Here is an 18718-nt window from a genome sequence, read left to right as displayed (position 1 = left end):
CCAGCTCCATCCCCTCAGGGGCCATGGCGGCCTCGGGCAGGAGGGAGGAGGGGGAATCGCTCCTTTTGCAAACTCACGGGTACCAATCGCTCCCGGCACCACCACCGGCAGTGGGCAGAAGCCGCCAAGGCAACAGGTTGGATCCCAGTGCCCACTGGCAGCGTAGCAGTATCCCGGGGCAGGCACACACCCTGCACAACACCCAGGACCACTCTCCATGATCCTGAATGGAAGGAAGGCAGCACCTGACCCCAGGCAGGTCTCAGGTCCACAGCAGAACCTCTGGTGGCTTTTCACCACAATTCCTGCAAACCCTCAGCCTTTCAGTCAGGTGAGGAGGGCAGGGATGGAGCAGCTTTGGGACCACCTGGAATCCAGACAGGGTCACTCCCCACAGCCCCCCCATGGCTGTGGGTGAGCCCCTGTTCGATATTTCCACACTGTTCCCTCATATCTAGCACCCATGGTCAGAACCCAAAAATTCTTCTCAGGCTGTTAGAAAGGGCTGCAGGTTTGAGACAGGAAGGATGATAGACCTGATCAGGTTTTTGAACAGATTGTTGTTGTTTTTGAAGGGTATTTGGGGCTCTCTCAGAACCTTGGGCAAAGGGAGAAAATGATCGATTGTTGCATTTCTGGACTGGTTCTCCCGCAGCTGCCCCTGCAGTGCTTTTTCCAGCCAGCCCTGCTCTGAAAACCATCAGAGGCCCTCGCAGAACCGCTGCGTGGGCTCTCTTTGGGTTTTGTGTTTCTTGCAGGGTTGAGCAAACCACAGCCAGGCCTTTTTCCCCCACAGAATTCTCACCTCTGCAGCAGCTCCACAGATTCAGAGCCCCTTGGAATCTGTCTGGGGTGTCGCCCTGACTGCCGGCACCTTGTGGAGGCTGTGCTGGTCCACGAGTCTCCCAAAAATCTGAGGCACCCAGGGACGGACCCTGAGACCCATGGGTCCACCCAGCCACAGCCCATCCCTGGGACTTCCATTCCCTTGGAAATCAAATCATGGGTGTCCCATTCCTATATGTTCTGCATTGCATGGGACATCTACCCCATTCCCCAGGATCTCTATGGCCCAGTATCCCATTCCAAAAGAACCCTCTCCTATTCATTTCATCCCCTGAAATCCTCCTTTCCCCAGGACCTTGATTCTCCAAGGACCCCAGTTCCTGCGGGACCCCACATTCCTCCAGCATACCAATTGCATGAACCCCAAATCCTGGAGCCCACATTCCCCTGGGACTCCCATCTCTGAGTCCTCCCAGCCCTGGGGACCCCCATTCCCATGGCACCCCCTGTCCCTGGTGATTCCCCCTCTTCAGGATCCCCATTCCCAGGGACCCCATCCCTGGGACCCCACATTCCCCTGGACACTCAGCCCTGGCTCTCTGAGCCCCCCACTCCTGAGAACCCCATGTCCCACTGTGTCACACCCAGGCTTGTCCCCATCCTATCCCCACCCTGCCCACAGCCCAGGCCCAGCTTGTGGCCACCCTGCCCCCACCAGGTGCCACCTATGCATGGGGATGAGACCTGACTTCGCTTCCTTCCCCTTTGGCCAAAGAGCCACCACCCAGGGGACAGACAGCCCCGGCAGCAGTGACAGCCAGTGCACATGGCTGGGGACACCCGGATGGCTGGGAAGGTGGCGCTGCTCCTGTGAGGTGAGTGCCCTATACACGGGCCTGACACCCCGGGGATGGGGAGGGGATGGGGCACAGGGGGGCTGTGGGGTCCCCTGAGGTCCCCAATGCCAGCAGAGCCAGTCCATGTTTCCCACAGCAGACCTTGATGGGACTCTGACTGATGTAGAATTTTGGGAATGGGGAATGTGGGAGACGGGAATGTGGGGACCGGCACCTTTGGGCTCAGGTAGCTCTGGGGATAGGGACAAGGAAGCTGGGATGTGGGGACAGAAGGGGAGAAGCATGGTGAAGATGTGGCCATGGGATGTGATCATGGTGATGGGATCATGAGTGTGTGGGGGTGACCTGGGCCAGCATGGGCTGTGTCTGTGGTGTCCTTATTCCCAGGGTGTCCACAGTGCCCCCATGTTCTGACTCAGCCCAGGGTGGCTTCAGTGTCCCTGCTCCCAAGGTGTCTGTGCCACATAGACGCGGTGCCTGGGTGGCTGTGACACAGACATGTCTCCCTGCTTCACCAAATAACTTTTGGGGACCACCATCACACACTTTCCCAGTGGGAGCTGCTGTCCCCATGGGGATAGCTTGGGGAAGCCATCATGTCCTGTGCCCCAGGTGACTCTGTCCCCACAGTTCCATCCCCACTGAGCCCTGTCCCTTCTCCCTTCCAGTCCAGGCCCTTGGCTAGCTGGTGAGTCCTCAAGGGATGCCATGGCCCCACCTCGCTCTTCCCAGCCCCACGCTGGCCCTGGCAGGCTGGTGTCCCCTTTCACCTGCAGGTGCCCAGACCACCCAGTTTCTTGTGGAGCCCCCCTGGAAGCCGGCGGTGCTGTGGGACCGGGTGACACTGACCTGCCAGGGCTCAGGGACAGCCGGTGACACTACCTTGTACAAGGACAAGCAACGCCTATAGCAGGAGGAACGTGACCACTTCACTGTCAACGTGGAAGGCACCCACATGTGTGACAGACCTGGCACTCGGTGCAGCCCCCTCATGACAGTTTCAGACGGTGAGGGGTTTTAGGTGTCCCCAACCTGGCACTCATGGGGACCCCAAGGGCTCTGGGTGGTCTCTGCTCCGTAGGTAATCTCCTGTGTGACCAAAGCCCGTCCCCTGCTCTGTGGACATCCCAGAGAATCCCAGTGTGGAGAACCCCATGTTGGAATTGGGTACCTGATGAAGTGAAGGGAGATGACCCATCCTCTGATCAGCATCGAACTCCGATTCATTGATCCACCAGGCACATTTTATAACAGTGTTAATTAAGCTCATACATATTGCAAAACCCGAGCTTATCATAAGTTACAGATTAAACATTAATCCCTCGTTTTGTTTTCAATACCTGTGGTTTTGTTATTGAAGCCAAGATTTGTGTTCTCACCCTGATATGAATGGTTCTCAAGGCCTCCATGTTTGTCACTTTTGCTTTGTGTAGCAGCCACGGACAGAATGTTTACCTGTTATGAAAAAACAGCCTGAGAACTCTGCTGTTTATAGAAATGTGCCTGAGAAACAGGCTTGAGACTTAGCTGCTTACAGCTGCCTTTTACTTTTCCATCAGCTGTATATTTTCATGTCCTTTTTTCCTTCAAGCCATGTCTGAGCAAAATTTTCCAACAGGTACCCCTGGTGCCTTGGGTGTGACCCAATGGGGGGGACCCTTATGAAAACGGGACCCCCGGTGTGACAAGACCCCTGTGTCTTGCAGCCCGGTTGGTGCTGCAGGTGTTGGCACGGGCACTGCTGCAGGGAGACACGGTGACACTGCGCTGCCGGCACTGGTGGGACATGCCACTCACAGAGGTGCGATTCTACCATGGGGACAAGGAGGTGGGGAGGTCATGCTATGGGGCCAAGCTGTGCCTGTCAATTCTGCAGCTGCACCACAGTGGCCACTGCACCTGCAGGGGCTGAGTGGACACCGAAATGTCAATGTGGGCACAGTCGGTGCCAGTGCCAGTGACAGTGCATGGTGAGCACCCCCACGGCTGCAACTCCAATATCTTGACACTCCCAAAGTCACTTCCCAGCAGACTCAGTCACAGTCCTCACCTCCCCTCTCCTTCCCAGAGCTCTTCTCGGTGCCGGTGCTGGAGGGTCCCCCCGAGCCCACCGTGGGGTCCCCCCTGACTCTCAGCTGCCTCAGCACCCCCAGCCCCCTGCGGCCCTGAGCCCCCCTCCTGCACGTGTTCTACCAGGACGGGCAGGTGGAGGGGGGCCAGCAGGGGTCCCTGCAGCTGCTGGTGCCTGTTGTGGGGGTCTCCCACCCGGGGAATTCCAGCTGCCAGGTGCGCTCGAAGGGTGGGGCCGTGTGGAAGAGCTGCGCCCGGCTCCATATCACGGTGTGCAGTGAGTGTGGGGATGGGCACTGGGAGCCCCCACAGCCTCCTTGGGCCCCCAGCACTGCATGGGGACTCCCAGCGCTCCCTAACACCTGCCCCATGGCCCTAACCTTTCCCAGATCTGTCCCTGACTCCCCTCCTTTCTCATGTCTTTCCCCTGATCCCCCAGCCCTACATGGGTACTCCCATCCTTCCCTGACACCTTTTCCATGTCCTGCCCTCCCTGCCCCAGGTCCCTCCCCAGGTGCCCCATTCCTCGCCTATGTCTCCCCATCCCTCACCGGGTCCCTTCAGTCCTTCTTGCTTCCCCCCACCCCTCTCTGAGGTCCCCGCACGTTCCCCAGGTCCCTCCATCCTCTTCCTGTGTCCCAATACCGTCCCTGGTGTTGCCCCACTCCCTCTCCAGGTGTCTCCCCTCCTGAACGCCCCATTCCCCTGTTTCCAAGCCTTCCCATCTGTGTGCCCCCTCTCCCACACTGGGGTCCTGCTGCCCCTCCCTGACTGCCCCGGGTCCCTCACTGTCTTCTGCTGTCCCCCCGTCCCACAGGGGTCCCACCCTCGGGGGTGTTCCTGTCAAGCACAGCCCCCCAGGATGACAGGTGGCACTTGGGGACAGCCTGGTGCTGGGCTGCACGGTGGGGACAGGTCCCCTGTCCTTCTTCTGGCACTGGGAGGCCTCAGCAGCACTGCTGGGCACTGGCCCCCGCCTGGAGCTGCGCCATATTGGGGACAATGACAGCGGCCAGTACCGGTGCCGGGTCAGCGACGGGGACAGCGTGGCCGAGAGTGACCCCCTGAATGTCACCGTCCTGGGTGAGCGGGACCCTCGGGCTGGGGGTGACCCTACCCATGGCACCCCCATCCGACCTCACCCAGTGCCAGCCTTGTCTGTGACCCCACAGTGCCCGTGGCCAATGCCACCATCACCCTCAGTCCCCTGTCACATCAGGTGCATGCAGGTGACAACATGACCCTGCACTGCTCAGTGCAGGTGGGCTCAGCCCCTGTCACCTTCACCTGGCTGCACAATGGGCAGGAGGTGGCCCAGGGTCCCCTCCTGGAGCTCGGGGACATTGATGTGGGACATTCGGGCACCTACCAGTGCGTGGCCACCAACCAGCTGGGACAGGAAGGGCACTGCATGTTCTGGGCACTCAGCCCAGAGCTGGCCCTGGATGTGACACCTGGCTCACTCTGGGTCACAGGTGGGATCACACAGGATCACCGGGGTGTTACTGACCCCCATGGTTCAGGGTCACCTCAGTGTGTCCCAGTCTATTCCCAGCACTGGCTGTGAATGTCGGCAGGACCCTTCTGTTCCTGCTCCGGCTCATGGCTGTCATCGGGGGCTGTCACTGGTGGCATCGCAAGGTTGGTGACAATGGGGGGGATGGGGGGTCCTGGAGTGAGGGGGAGACCCCAGAGTGGAGTCAGATTTTGGCACCACCCAGGGCCCCTGAGCTGAGGAAACTGAGCCTGCAGTCACCTCGGCTGGAGGTCTTGGGCATGTGGGGGGAATTTGGAGGGTCTTGGTTGTGCTCCAGGGTCATCGCTGGGTGGGCTTTGAGGAACGTTGGGGTGGCACTGGGAGCTCCTGGAGAGTTTGGCGAGCTCCTGGAGGGCTGTGCAGGGATGTTGGAGGACCTTTTTGGGTCCTGGGGGAGTTTGGAGATGCCCCTCCCTGCCAGGCTTGGGGTTCTAGGGACAAAGAGGGTTTGGGGCACCAGAGGATTAGGGTCCTGCGGTGGTGCAGAATTTCTGGGGGCCTTGGGGGTGTTTAGAGTGTCCAGGTAGAATCAGGGGTTCATTGGGAATTGGGGTTGAAATGGGGAATTGGGGTCCCGTGGGTGATTGGAGCTGCTGAGATCCCAGGAAGGTTCAGGGGTCCCAGTGTCGCCTCGGTCACCCCCCTTCCTTGTTGCCACCAGGAAGCTCCAGGACAGGTGAGTGGGGGGCTCAGGCTGGGACTCCCCTTTCTCCCTCCCCAGACACCACCAGCATCCCCCTTATCCCCACAGGACCCCCCAGGAGGAGGGGGCTGTGCTCAATAACCACATCGTGGGCACCGAGTGGGCATGGACTGAGTATGGGGGGGCAGGGACACATTTGTTTTGTGGAGAAAAGAAAAAGTACTCCACAACTTTTTGAAAGTGTTAAAGCTGGTATGTTTCTTACAGCGCTGGACGCATGCAGAGATTGCTCTCCTCAAAAAAGGCATGTGGACCTCTGAGAACTTCAGGTCTCTTTTTATCTGTCTCTCAAATACATATGCATACAGATTCACAATATGGTTTATGGGTTTCCTGTGACATTTGCCACTAGATCCTTTTTATAAGAAAGAATTCCGAGGTCAGGCTGACTTGCCCTTACAGCAGTCCCTGTCTCTCTCTGTCATCTTCTGTCTCCCCCCTTTATCTCTGTCCTTCGCTGAAATAACTTCACTGAGCTTAGGCCTTGCTGTCTGGCTAAATAACTAAATTAAAATGAATTTCTATCTTGGAAAATTTTCATTTTGCCTCATTCTCCCCTTGCCTAAAAGGGGGAAGTAAATTCTTTTACTTTGTTCAAATTCTTATTTGTACAAAGTAAAAGAACAACAAGTGTACTTTAGAGCTTTACCATGTACGTTTCATAATGGATAATCTTAAACTTATTCTAACTAATACTAACAAAACTATTTTTGTTAATCTTGGTAGTAGGATGTAGGATGACACAACTTATTAAAGATTCTATTTGCAGTTGGTGACTTCTTAAAGACCACATCTCACCAGTGATGATCTGCATTTTGTTTTACTCTGCAGAATTCTAGCTATTTCTTTTTGTATCACATTGGACAGTTCTCTCTGCTTCTTTGAGTTTTTCTTTAGGATCTTTAGTAGAATAGTCTTGGTGCTTAATTAATTGTTTTACTAATCTAAGGTCCATTCTAATAGGAGTAGGTGATAGTCTGTGATTCATTGTGTAATTGCTTTCAATCAGCTGTTGGGATGTCACTCGGTCTAAGTACGAAAAACTACACTTGATAATCTTAACAAATTACAAATACAGAAATTAGAAGGATTTCTACTAGACAAAATAACATCATTGCTATCAATTTTTACAGCAGCACAAGCAGTTCTCAGGCACACACACTCTTTTCTAGCATATACGAGCACAGTTTTTGGTCAGTGACTGGATGAACTTCGAAGTGACAAATACTCTGTTCACTGTCTAAACATATATCTTGGGCATTAATAGTATTGCTTTCACAAATGAATCTCATCTGTTCTCTGGTAATGCAGGATTCTAAGTTTACTGTCTGCACTTTTCATTCATCTTTTGTGCCCACACTCTATGTTCTGAAGGGTAGAGTATTGTTTTTTCATGGTTTAATCTTAGTGCAATGATGGGATGGATAACATAAACAGTGGCATTACGTATGGTAAGCACAAAGGCAGTGGCCACATTAGAAGCAGGATCATAGGTGAAATTCACCATAGTCTACCAGGATTGAAACTTCCTTTCAAAATCAATTGCATTATCTCAAACAATTTTCTAAATTTCTGCAGGAAAATTACTTTCACCCCTTTCCCGTATGATCAGAGCTGCTGTTGTTTGCATCTATAACTGTGCTTGTATACAACTGAAAGCTAAAGACACATTATCCTGAACTGTACTAAGTGCTTTTGCTATTAACTTGTGGTCTTGGTCCCTGGCTTTTTTGTACTTTCTTACTTTGGCAGTACTTTTGAAATCTGCCACTGGCTAGTTCTCAATGCCAATAGAGATGACTGTAAAGGCTGCTTCAATTTTGTTAGGCTACCTGCTGCAGTGGTCAGTTTATTCATCAGTATTTTTGAATCAATTCCATTTAAAACTGTTAATCTTCTCCTTAATATCTCAGTTAGATCTTTTCTTATTCTGCTCTGGAGATATAGTTGTCTTTGTAACTTTGTTGTCTAGCCTTCAAAGGATGTTTTTAGGAAGGAGGAGCAGGCTGGTTGGATTTTTGAGATGTTAATTTGCATTAGCAACTCAACACATTTTTAGAGACCATTCTGGATTGAATAATAGTTGTTGTTCTCTTACATTCTTTACTACGTAGAGGCCTATTTCATACACTTCAGCTTCAAATTTGGGTAGAGTCTGAACTATTTGAGTCCTAGTATGGGTTGTATAAGGCCCTGCTGTTGTAAAAAGTGCAGTGTCTACTTTGAATTTAAATGAAAGTCTGATAGCAACTTGAGCTCAAAGGCAGGTCACTTCTACAGGCTGTATTAAGGTGAAATTACACCAACAGTCTGATTGACTTAGGCTATCACAAACTTCCTGGTGTTCATATACACCAGGAGAGGTTGAGTCACTAATTGCATCTGGTCTCTCATAAGCCGTGTTATTGATGACCCAGCACCTTACTTTGATTTCTTCTCCTCTGATTCTTTGAAGTGCCCACGGTTCTCATTCCTGCCATTCTTGCTCCTCATATACCCGATTCCCGTGGATTACTACAGTAGATATGTTTAAATCTTTTATCTCAGGAAGTTCTCTCATGGATCCAGTATACTGATTAAAAGCCTGGGACCAAGGCCATTCCCCATTGCTTTGGATAGAGGTACTCTATAGTTGTGAAACTTCAGTTATAATTACATACAAAACAATTCTGTAAAGTATGAACTACCCCCGACTGCAATATACTCATTTTGCCTGAGTAAGTTTTAGTTCAGTTCATTGTCTTCTGGTGCCCCTCTCCAAGGGACTTCTAGGGCTTTGTTCACTCGAGAGTGATGGATCCAGGCATTCTGCTCTTTGATTTTGATTTCAGTGAAGGTGGTGAGAATTACTTGCAGCGGTCTCTCCCACTGTGGTTCCAAAGTCTTCTCTGTAAGAGACTTAACATATACATCATCCCCAGGTTATCTAACTCCTTGCTCCGAGTTTCAGCCACATGTTTCTCAATTTGTTTGAGTTATTTGCTTAAAGCCACCATGTAGGTGGCCAGTGTTATCACCCTAATGTGGGTGGACCTTCCTTTTGTATTCCATATGGTCTTCTATAAGGCATTTCAAAAGGATTCAGCATTCTTTTAGCTCAAGGTTTAGTTCGAATTCGCAACAGTGCCAGTGGAAGAGCTTGGGGCTAGCGTAGATGAACTTCTTGCCCCAGTCTTACAATCTGCTGCTTAATCAAATGATTCATTTTCTGTACCTGGCTGCTTGATTGGGGCGGTATGGAGTGTGAAGTTCCTAATCTATGCCCAGGTGGCTACTAATCTGTTGCACTGCTTTGGAAATGAAATATGATTCTCTATCTGAGGATATTGTGGCTGGAACTCTGAAGCATGGTATTATTTCTTGTAACAATACTCTAGGCATCTCTTGAGCTTTGACAGTTCTAGTGGGGAATGTTTCTGGCCACCTTGAAAATGTATCTATCAATACGAGTAAATAATGATACCCCCCTTTCCTTGGGAGTTCTGAAAAGTTAATTTGCCACTGCTGTACAGGCCCGTGGCCTCTCTCGGTCTGACCGAGTTTTGGCCTGGGGTATTTTTGGGGTTAGTCTGGAGGCAAGGATCACATTGTCGGCTTACCTGAGTGATAGTGGCATATAAATTCCTGACAACAATAAATTCTTTCAATCAGATGTATGTTCTAGAAAGCCAGTGGAAATTACTACTTCAAAGTCAACACTTCATTTAAATGCACTCTGTATCACTGGCAGCCTTGGTCATTTTGGGAAAGGAGCCACACTCTATAAAAAGCTTTTAAGCAGTTAGGCCCTAGTGTGTTTTCTAGTGCTCTTCCCTCACTAGTAACCATGAAAATGGGAAGGGATTACTAGCCCTCTTTCAATGGTAGCCCACCCCTTGTAGGTGTATGTCTCTTTTGATTAGTATTACTGTATTCTGGCTTACCTTCGAGGAAAATCTGTCTATAATTACCTCACCCTTTGTTGCTTTCTTTGCCTCTCCATCTGCCAGCTCATTTCTTTCTTCAAATTTTAGGCTCACTCTCTGGTGTGCCTTAATATGCTTTTTCAGGTAGCTGAACTGCTTCCAGCAGCCGCATTGTCTCTTCTTCCCTTGTGAGGTTAGCAGTCCCCTCTCCTTCCAGATGGCTCCATGTGCATGCACGACTCTGAATGCCTTTTGCTGTTTCTAAGGCATGGGTCAATGCATTTATCTCAGCCTTCTGTGCAGAGGTACCTGTTGGTAAGGGTCCAGACTCTATTACCTCTCTGCAGGTAGTCACTGTGTACTTTGCATGTTGCTTTCCACTGGCAATGTAGCTGCTCCCGTCAGTGAACCAGGTGTCTGCATCGTCCAAAGGAGTGTCCTTTAAGTCTGTGCGGCTGGAGAAGGTAGCTTCAATGGTCTCTAGGCAATCATGGTGTACTGCTTTTCTTTGATTCCACTGAGAAAAGAAGCTGGGTTGACAATATTAGTCACCATTATCTCTACATCATCTTGCTCTACTACGATGGCCTGGTATTTCAGAAACCTCTGTGGTGAAAGCCAGTGGCCACCCTTTACTTCCAGTACTGCGGACACTGTGTGGGACACTAGCACAGTCATTTGTGTCCTAGGGTAGACTTGGGTGCCTCTTGAATATTCAGCACAACTGCTGCTACACCTCTGGGGCAACCTGGCCATCCTTTGGCGGTTGCATCTAGTTGCTTAGAGAAGTAAGCAACTGCCCTTCGGTATGGACCCAAGTCCTGTACCAGTATTCCCAGGGCAATTCCTTGCATGGAAAAATAGAAAGAATGGTTTACTTACATCTGGAAGTCACAAAGCTGGAGCTGACATGAGGGCACTCTTAGGTGGTGAAAGGCCCGTGTGACTCCTTTTGTCCACTGGAGATCTCTGTTTCCATCAGCAATAACAGCATAGAGGGGTCTGACGAGCAGTCTGTAATTATAAACCCATAGCTGGCACCACCTTGCCATGCTTAAGAAGGTTTGGAGTGCCTTTGTTGTCTGGGGTTTTGGGGTTTGGCATATGGCTTCCATGCCTTAAAGTCTGCTGCTCAGCACTCACTTCTTTCTCCAGGTAGATTACTTTCTGTTTCACTACCTGTGCCTTTTTCTTTGATATCTGTATCCTTGGAGTCCTAGGAAATACAAAAGGCTTACCATCCAGGCTTCCCTTGTCCAAGTGGTGACTAGAAGGTCATCTATGTACTGCAACAGCCTCCTTTCCTCTTGTGGAGCTTCCCGGGTCTCAGGGTCTTTGCAAGCTGTTCTCCAATTGGAGTGGGGAATTTTTGAAGCTTTCGGGCACATGGACCATGTGAGCTGTGTTTGAATGCAAAAATTTTCTGGCTGGCTTTGTGGATAGGGAGGCAAAAGAAGGCATCTCTTAGGCCTAAAACAGTGAACCAGGTTAGCTCAGGTGCTAAACAAGTTAGTAAAGTATATGGATTTGCTACCACAGGGTATAAATTCTGTGTTATCTTATTGACAGCCCTCAATCCAGTACTATCAATTATTGGGCCGATTCCTTCCCTATCTTCCTTTTGAGGGTACTGCTCAATTCTCACTGGTTGTGTTCTTTCCTTAAGCTTGATTACTATGTGGGGGCATTTTTCACCGTCCCTGGTACAGCAGAGGCCCATACCCTTGAAAACACTTATTTTCTTATTCTAATATCTCTTTACTAATGTCTTTCTTAATTTCAATGGCTGTTAATGTTAAGCCTAACATCTTTATATCATTTGCCTCCAAAGTAACCTTTCTCATTTAAGACTGTTTAGCGAATTGAGCAAATTGTACAAAAGCTTCTAAGTACATATAGTACACATGTTACTTTAAAGGTTTGCAAAAGTATTCCTTCTCAGACTGGCCAGTTGTTCCCCACACTACAGCACAAACATTCTCCACAGGTACTAAAGCTTTATTTAAAACTGAATATATGGCCCTTGCGTGGACTAAAATTCTACCCTTTTCTTTCTTCTGATCCCACTGCCTCTTGCAGAGGGGTCTGTTACCTCCTGGTTCTGGATGAAATTGAACTGCCAGGAGGGGGATGGGTTCGAGTGGGTATACTTTTGGAGCCTAAGTCTTCTTCCCTTTTGGGGAGGTCATCTTTATCCTTCCTCCCTTACCTTGGGAAGAGCCTTTAAAAAATCATGTGTAGTCATTTTACGAACTGTAATTGCTTTGCGTTTCAGCATGATAATCTTTGTCTGACTTCATACATTGCTATCTTATGCTGCATGCTGAACAACAGGTTTGATTTGCTTTCTCTTTGCCTTGTTTTCCTTTTCAAGGGCCAAGACCAGAGGACGGTCTGATCTCACAGTCTCTTTGCCATTCTGGGTGGTTTCTTAAAACAAAAACACATATCAGCATACAAAACCCCATCCCATTTAGCTTCTTATTTTAAAACAGTTTAACTGCAATGAAATATTATAAATCTTTTTATTTTCTGAGCTGCTCCTACTGGCAGCCTTCTCCCAGTCAGCCCTCCTAAAAGGGGCTAATTTTGGAACCTCTTTGCTCTGGTCAGTTCTCATTATCTCTTTCTCCTTGCCCTATCTCACTTCCACCCAAACTTCTCTTTACAAAGCTTCACAGTAGTTTCTTAGTCTTCCTCCCACTCTCCCACAAACAGCTCCAGGTAGCAGGTATCAGATGTGATTTCTCATACACGAGCTTTAAGATCTTAGGGTTTGAATCAGCTTGATCAGAAAACTTTAATTTAGACTTAGGGCATGTGCCCTGACGTGTGTTAGAACAGCAATACCAGCGTCTCCCACAAACTCTGCACTGCAATAATACTAACGCAGCGTGACAGCCTCTTGATCCACCAAAGGCTCTCAGGAATTGTCGGCAGAGGCCGGTTATTCCGTTTATTACAGAGCACTCTAAATCCCCTACGGCAGGCTGCTCCCAGTCCAGACTTACTATAGTACCAGCTGAAGTCCACAAACTCTTTCATCTCTTCTATCTAAACTCTGTTTTACAAAATATCAGTCTTTTCTAGTTCTCTCCTTGCACAATCTAATTAAGCACTGTGTCTACTTACCCTCGTTTTACTGCCTTGCAAAAAGGCTGTGCTTGTCACAGCAGAAACTATGATATGCCCACAGACACAGACACACGCACCGCCCCCCCCCCCCCCCCAATCTCAAATTCACTAGAGCCAAGGCTTGAATTGCTGTGGAGGGGAGAATTCTTGAATTCCTTTAATTTGCTTTACCATAGTTAGACATAAATCACCATACCATAGTTCTTCTGTGTAAAATGCTACCCTTGTTTCAAACAAAATCTTAAAATCTCCACAAGCACCACTATATAATTCGAGAATCAAATTGCCATAATGCAGTGGAAGAAAATCACCACACAAAATCACTGGGAAAGGGCATATCTCTCAAAGTGCCCACTTTTCTCAACACAACACAGCATACGATAATGAAGCATTTACTCCCATCAGTTTTCCCTGGACACAATCAAAATAACAGCACACAGTCCAGAGATTAAGTCCAAAGATCCAGGGCAAAGAAACTCTCTGAGCTCGTACTCATGGTTAAAATATACCAAATCTAAACAAATCACTGCATTTAAACACAATAAATACTGTCACTGATGTTCCTCCACTCGTTCTGCTTCTCTGCGGGGCAGTACCCCCCCACACCCTGCTGCAGCTGGCACCTCAGGCCTCACTCAGCTGCTCAAACATGGGTAATACTCACATCCCCGCGCCATGGGTGACCTCACTGGTTTGCTTTCTCTTTCACATACCACACACTCACACAATTACAGAGGAACATTCACATTAACCACACAATGCATTAACCATATAATGATACAGTCTCTGACACACATACGCACATAGAGATTCACTTGACTCACCCCCAGGGTCGCTCGCGGTCCACCCTATCAGACAGTGAACCCCTGTCTCTAATCCAGCTGCTCCATCAACTGCATCCATAGGCTGAGCATCCAGACGTCTCTGAGTGATTTACACCCTAGCTCTCTTTTCCCCCGGGGGCTGTTCTGTACATACTGTATCTGACGCAGGCCAGCAGGTCCTTGTCTGTCCTCACAGGAGGCAAATCGAGACGAGCAGAGCCCCACCAAGAAAAAAAACCCTAGGGCGAGCCTTGGAGGTCTGTCTATCTCCCCTGCCCCTGCGGGGACAGAGAAGTCCCATCTAGGGTGCCATAATGTTTTGCGGAGAAAATAAAAAGTACCCCACAACTTTGTAAAAGTTGTAAAGCTTGGTATGTTTCTTACAGCGCTGGACGCATGCGGAGATTGGTCTCCTCAAAAAAAGGCATGTGGACCTCTGAGAACTTAAGGTCTCTGTTTATCTCTTTCTCAAATACGTATGAATACAGTTTCACATTAGGTTCATACGTATTCATTTTTATGGGTTTCGCGAGACATTTGCCTCTAGTTCCTTTTTATAAGAAAGAATTCTGAGATCAGGTTGACTTGCCCTTACAGCAGTCCCTGTCTCTCTCTATCATCTTCTGTCTCCCTGCCTTTATCGCTGTCCTTCACTGAAGTAACTTCACTGAACTTAGGCCTTGCAGTCTGGCTAAATAACTATGGCTTCTAACCACAGACTTAACTCAAACATGTAGATTTCACCTAAATTAAAATGGATATCTATTGTGGAAAATTTTCACTTTGCCTCACAGCACTGTTGGTTTTTGTGGCAGTTATAACTGCGGCCAGCAGGGGGCGCTGCAGGGAGCACACCCGGCCAGCAGGGGGCGCTGCAGGGAGCACTCCCGGCCAGCAGGGGGCGCAGCAGGGAGCAATCCCGGACAGCAGGGGGCGCTGCAGGGAGCAATCCCGGACAGCAGGGGGCGCCCCGGTCCAGCTCCATCCCCTCAGTGGCCGTGGCGGCCTCAGACGGGAGGCAGGAGGGGAAATCGCTCCTTGTGCAAACTCATGGGCACCAATCGGTGCCGGCACCACCACCAGCAGGTTGGATCCCAGTGCCCACTGGCAGCGTAGAAGTGGCCCGGGCTCAGGCACACGCCCTGCACAACACCAGTGAATGCTCTCTATGATCCAAATGGAAGGAAGGCAGGGCCCGAGGCCAGACAGGTCTCAGGTCCACAGCAGCACCTCTGGTGGCCTTATGCCACAATTTCTGCAAAACCTCACCCCTTCAGTCAGGTGAGGAGGGCAGCGGTGGAGCAGCTTTGGGGACACCTGGAATCTACACAGGGTCACTCCCCACAGCCCCACCATGGCTGTGGCCAGAGCCCCTGCTCAATATTTCCAAACTTTTCAATCCTTTCTGCTGGCCATGGCCTGAAGCCAAGCATTCTTTCCATGAGGTTCCAGAAGGCTGCAGGTTTAGTTCAAGAAAGAGGGTCCTGGTCACGTTGTTGAGCTGAGTGCCGTAGTTTCGTGGTTCTCTCGGTACCTTACAAAGAGGAACAAATGAACAATTGCTGCATTTCCAGACTGGTTCCCTCTCAGCTGCCACTGCATGGGCGGTTTCCAGCCAGCCCTGCTCTGAAAACCAAGGAGAGTCTCTCAAAAGAGCCACTCCTTGGGCTCCCTTTGGAGTTTGTGCTTCTTGCAGGGCTGAGCAAACCACAGGCAGGTCTTTTTCTGCCATTGAATTCTCACCTCTGCAGCAGCTCCACAGCATAAGAGTCTCTTAGAATCTGTCTGGAGTCATACCCAGTCTGCCAGCAACTTATGGGGCCTTTGCTGGGCCCTAGGTCACACCAAAATCTGAGGCATTGAGAGAAGGAGTTGAGACCCATGGGTCCATCCAGGCACAACCCATCCCTGGCACTCCTATTCCCCTGGAAACCAAATTATAGGAGTCCGATTCCTTAGGTCCCACCATGCCTGGGACTCCCATCATAGTCCTCAAATTCCCCAGAATCTCCATGGCCCAGGACCCCATTCCAAGGAACCCTTTCCCATTCATTAAAACATTTGAAATCTCCCTTTCTCCACAGCTTTGATTCTCCCAGCACCCTCATTCCTACGGGACCCCTCATTTCTCCGGTATCCCCATCCCATGACCCCAAATCGCTGGAATCCCACATTCCCCTGGGACTCCCATCCCTGAGTCCCCTCAGCCCAGGGGAACCTCATTATCATGGCAACCCCATCCCTGGTGACTCCCCCTCTTCAGGATCTCCATTCCCAGGGACCCCATCCCTGGGACTCCCTATTACCCTGGATATGAATCCCTGGCTCCCTAAAGTCACTGAGCCCCCCACACCTGGGAACCCCATGTCCCACTGTGTCACATCCAACCTTGTCCCCATCCTGTTCCCACCCTGCCCACAGACTGTGCCCAGCTTGTGGCCACCCTGCCCCCACCAAGGGCCACCTACACATGAGGATGAGACCTGACCTCGCTTCCTTCCCCTTTGGCCAAAGAGCCACCCCCCAGGGGACAGCCACCCCTGGCAGTGAGTGACAGCCAGTGCACATGGCTGGGGACACAGGGATGGCCAGGAAGGTGGCACTGCTCCTCTGGGGTTAGTGCCCCAGGGTCTGACATCCCGGGGATGGGGAGAAGAGGGGACACAGGGTGGCTTAGTGGTCCCCGGAGGTCCCCAATGCCAGCAGAGCCAATTCATGTTACCCACAGTGGACCTGGGTGGGACTGGGGATGTAGGGTGGCTTTGGGGACAGGAAGACGGGGCAGGAATTGGGGGATGGGAATGTGGGGACAGGAATGTGGGGACTGGCACCTTTGGGCTTATGGAGCTCTGGGCATAGCGACAAGGGAACTGGGATGCAGGGACAGAAGGGGACAAGAACGGTGAAGATGTGGCCATGGAGATGGGATCATGGGGATGAGATCATGAGCGTGTGGGGGTGACGTGGGCCAGCATGGGCTGTGTCCATGGTGTCCTCGTGCCCGGGGTATCCACAGAATCCCCATGTTCTGCCTCAGCCAAGGGTGGCCTTGGTGTCCCTGTTCCCAAGGTGTCTGTGGCACAGGGATGTGGTGCACGGGTGGCTGTGACACAGACATATTCCCCCTGCCTCTCAAAATCTTTTGGGGTCCACCCACACACATTTTCCCATAAGAACTGCTGTCCCCATGGGGACAGTTTGGGGACAGCCCCCACCCCCTGTGCCCCATGTGTCTCTATCCCCACGGAGGTACCCCCACTGATCACTGTCCCTTCTCCCTTCCAGCCCAGACCATTGGCCTCGCTGGTGAGTCCTCAGGGGATGCCATGTCCCCACCTCGCTGTCCCCAGCCCTACGCTGGTCCTGGCAGTCTGTTTTCCCCTGTCACCCACAGGTTCCCAGACCACCCAGATCCTGGTGGAGCCCCCCTGGAGGCCGGCACTGCTGTGGGACCGGGTCACACTGACCTGCAAGAGCTCAGGGACCACCAGTGCCACCACCTGGTACAAGGATTGGCAGCACTGGGGGCAGGGACATGACAACGTTATTGTCACCGAGAGTAGCACGTACAAGTGTGACAGACCTGGCACAGGGCACAGCTCCCCCGTGAGCATTTTATATGTTGAGAGGATGTTTGGGTGTCTTCAACGTGGAAACTGTGAGGACCCCGAGGGTTCTACGTGGGCTCCTCTGCATGGGTCACCTCCTGTGTGACCAGAGCCCATCCACTGCTCTGGGGACAGCTCAGAGCATCCCAGTGGAGGGGGATCCCCTTGTTGGATTTGGGGATCTCTGGTGCTCTGGGTGTGACCCAATGGGGAGTCCTGGTGCCATCAGGTGTGTAAGGACCCCTCTGTCCCCCAGACTCGCTGGTGCTGCAGGTGCCATTGGGGGCGCTGCTGGAGGGGGACACGGTGACACTGCGCTGCCGGGGTTGGCAGAACCGCACGGTCAAATTGATGTCTTCTACCACGAGGGGAAGAAACTGGAAGGGGCTCGGCAATGGGACCAAGCTGTCCCTGTCCCCTTTGCAGCTGAACCACAATGGCCACTATCACTGCAGGGCTGGGTGAGGTCCTGGTTCTGTGAGGTTCAGTGCCGGTGACAGTGACAATGCAGGGTGAGCATCCCAGAGCATCTCAGTGTGCGAGGACTCGTGTTGTAATTGGGGATCTCTGGTGTGCTGCGTTTGACCCAATGCGGGGATCCCCATGAAAATGGGATCCCCAGTGTGACAGGACACCCATGTCCCACAGGCTGGTTGGTGCTGCAGGTGTTGTTGTGGGAGCTGCTGGAAGGGGACACGGTGACACTGTGCTGGCAGTGCTGGCGGGACATGTTAGTCACTGGAATGCGATTATACAGTGGAAACAAGGAGGTGAGGAGGTCCCTCAATGGGACCGAGCTGTCACTGTCCCACCTGCAGCTGCACCACAGTGGCTGCTACAGCTGCAGGGGGCTTGGTGGACTCTGAAATGTCACCATGGGCACAGTCGGCACCAGTGACAGTGACAGTGCACGGTGAGCACCCCCACGGCTGGAACTCCAATCTCCTGACAATCCCAAAAGCCACTTCCCAGCAGATTCAAAGTCAGAGTCCTCACCTCCCCTCTCCTTCCCAGAGCTCTTCTCGGTGCCGGAGCTGGAGGGTCCCTCTGAGCCCACCATGGGGTCCCCCCGACTGTCAGCTGCCTCAGCAGCCCCAGCCAACTGTGGCCCCGAGCCCCCCTCCTGCACGTCCTCTACCGGGATGGGCAGGTCGTGGGGGGCCCGCAGGGGTCCCCGCATCTGCTGGCGCCCCCTGTGGGGGTCTCCCACCCGGGGAATTACAGCTGCCAGGTGCCCTCTGAGGGAGGGGCTGTGCGGAAGAGCAGCGCCTGGCTCTGTGTCACGTTGTGCAG

General features: G+C 51.5%; 1 pseudogene; it reads left to right on the top strand.

Annotated features, from left to right (window-relative positions):
• Positions 1-1841: 1841 nt before the first annotated feature.
• On the top strand, positions 1842-17890 carry LOC131569332 (Fc receptor-like protein 3; annotated as a pseudogene).
• Positions 17891-18718: the final 828 nt, after the last annotated feature.

Source organism: Ammospiza caudacuta, chromosome 30, assembly GCF_027887145.1.
Source record: "Ammospiza caudacuta isolate bAmmCau1 chromosome 30, bAmmCau1.pri, whole genome shotgun sequence".
Taxonomy (NCBI): Eukaryota; Metazoa; Chordata; class Aves; order Passeriformes; family Passerellidae; genus Ammospiza; species Ammospiza caudacuta.
This window is presented reverse-complemented; position numbering and strand designations above follow the sequence as displayed.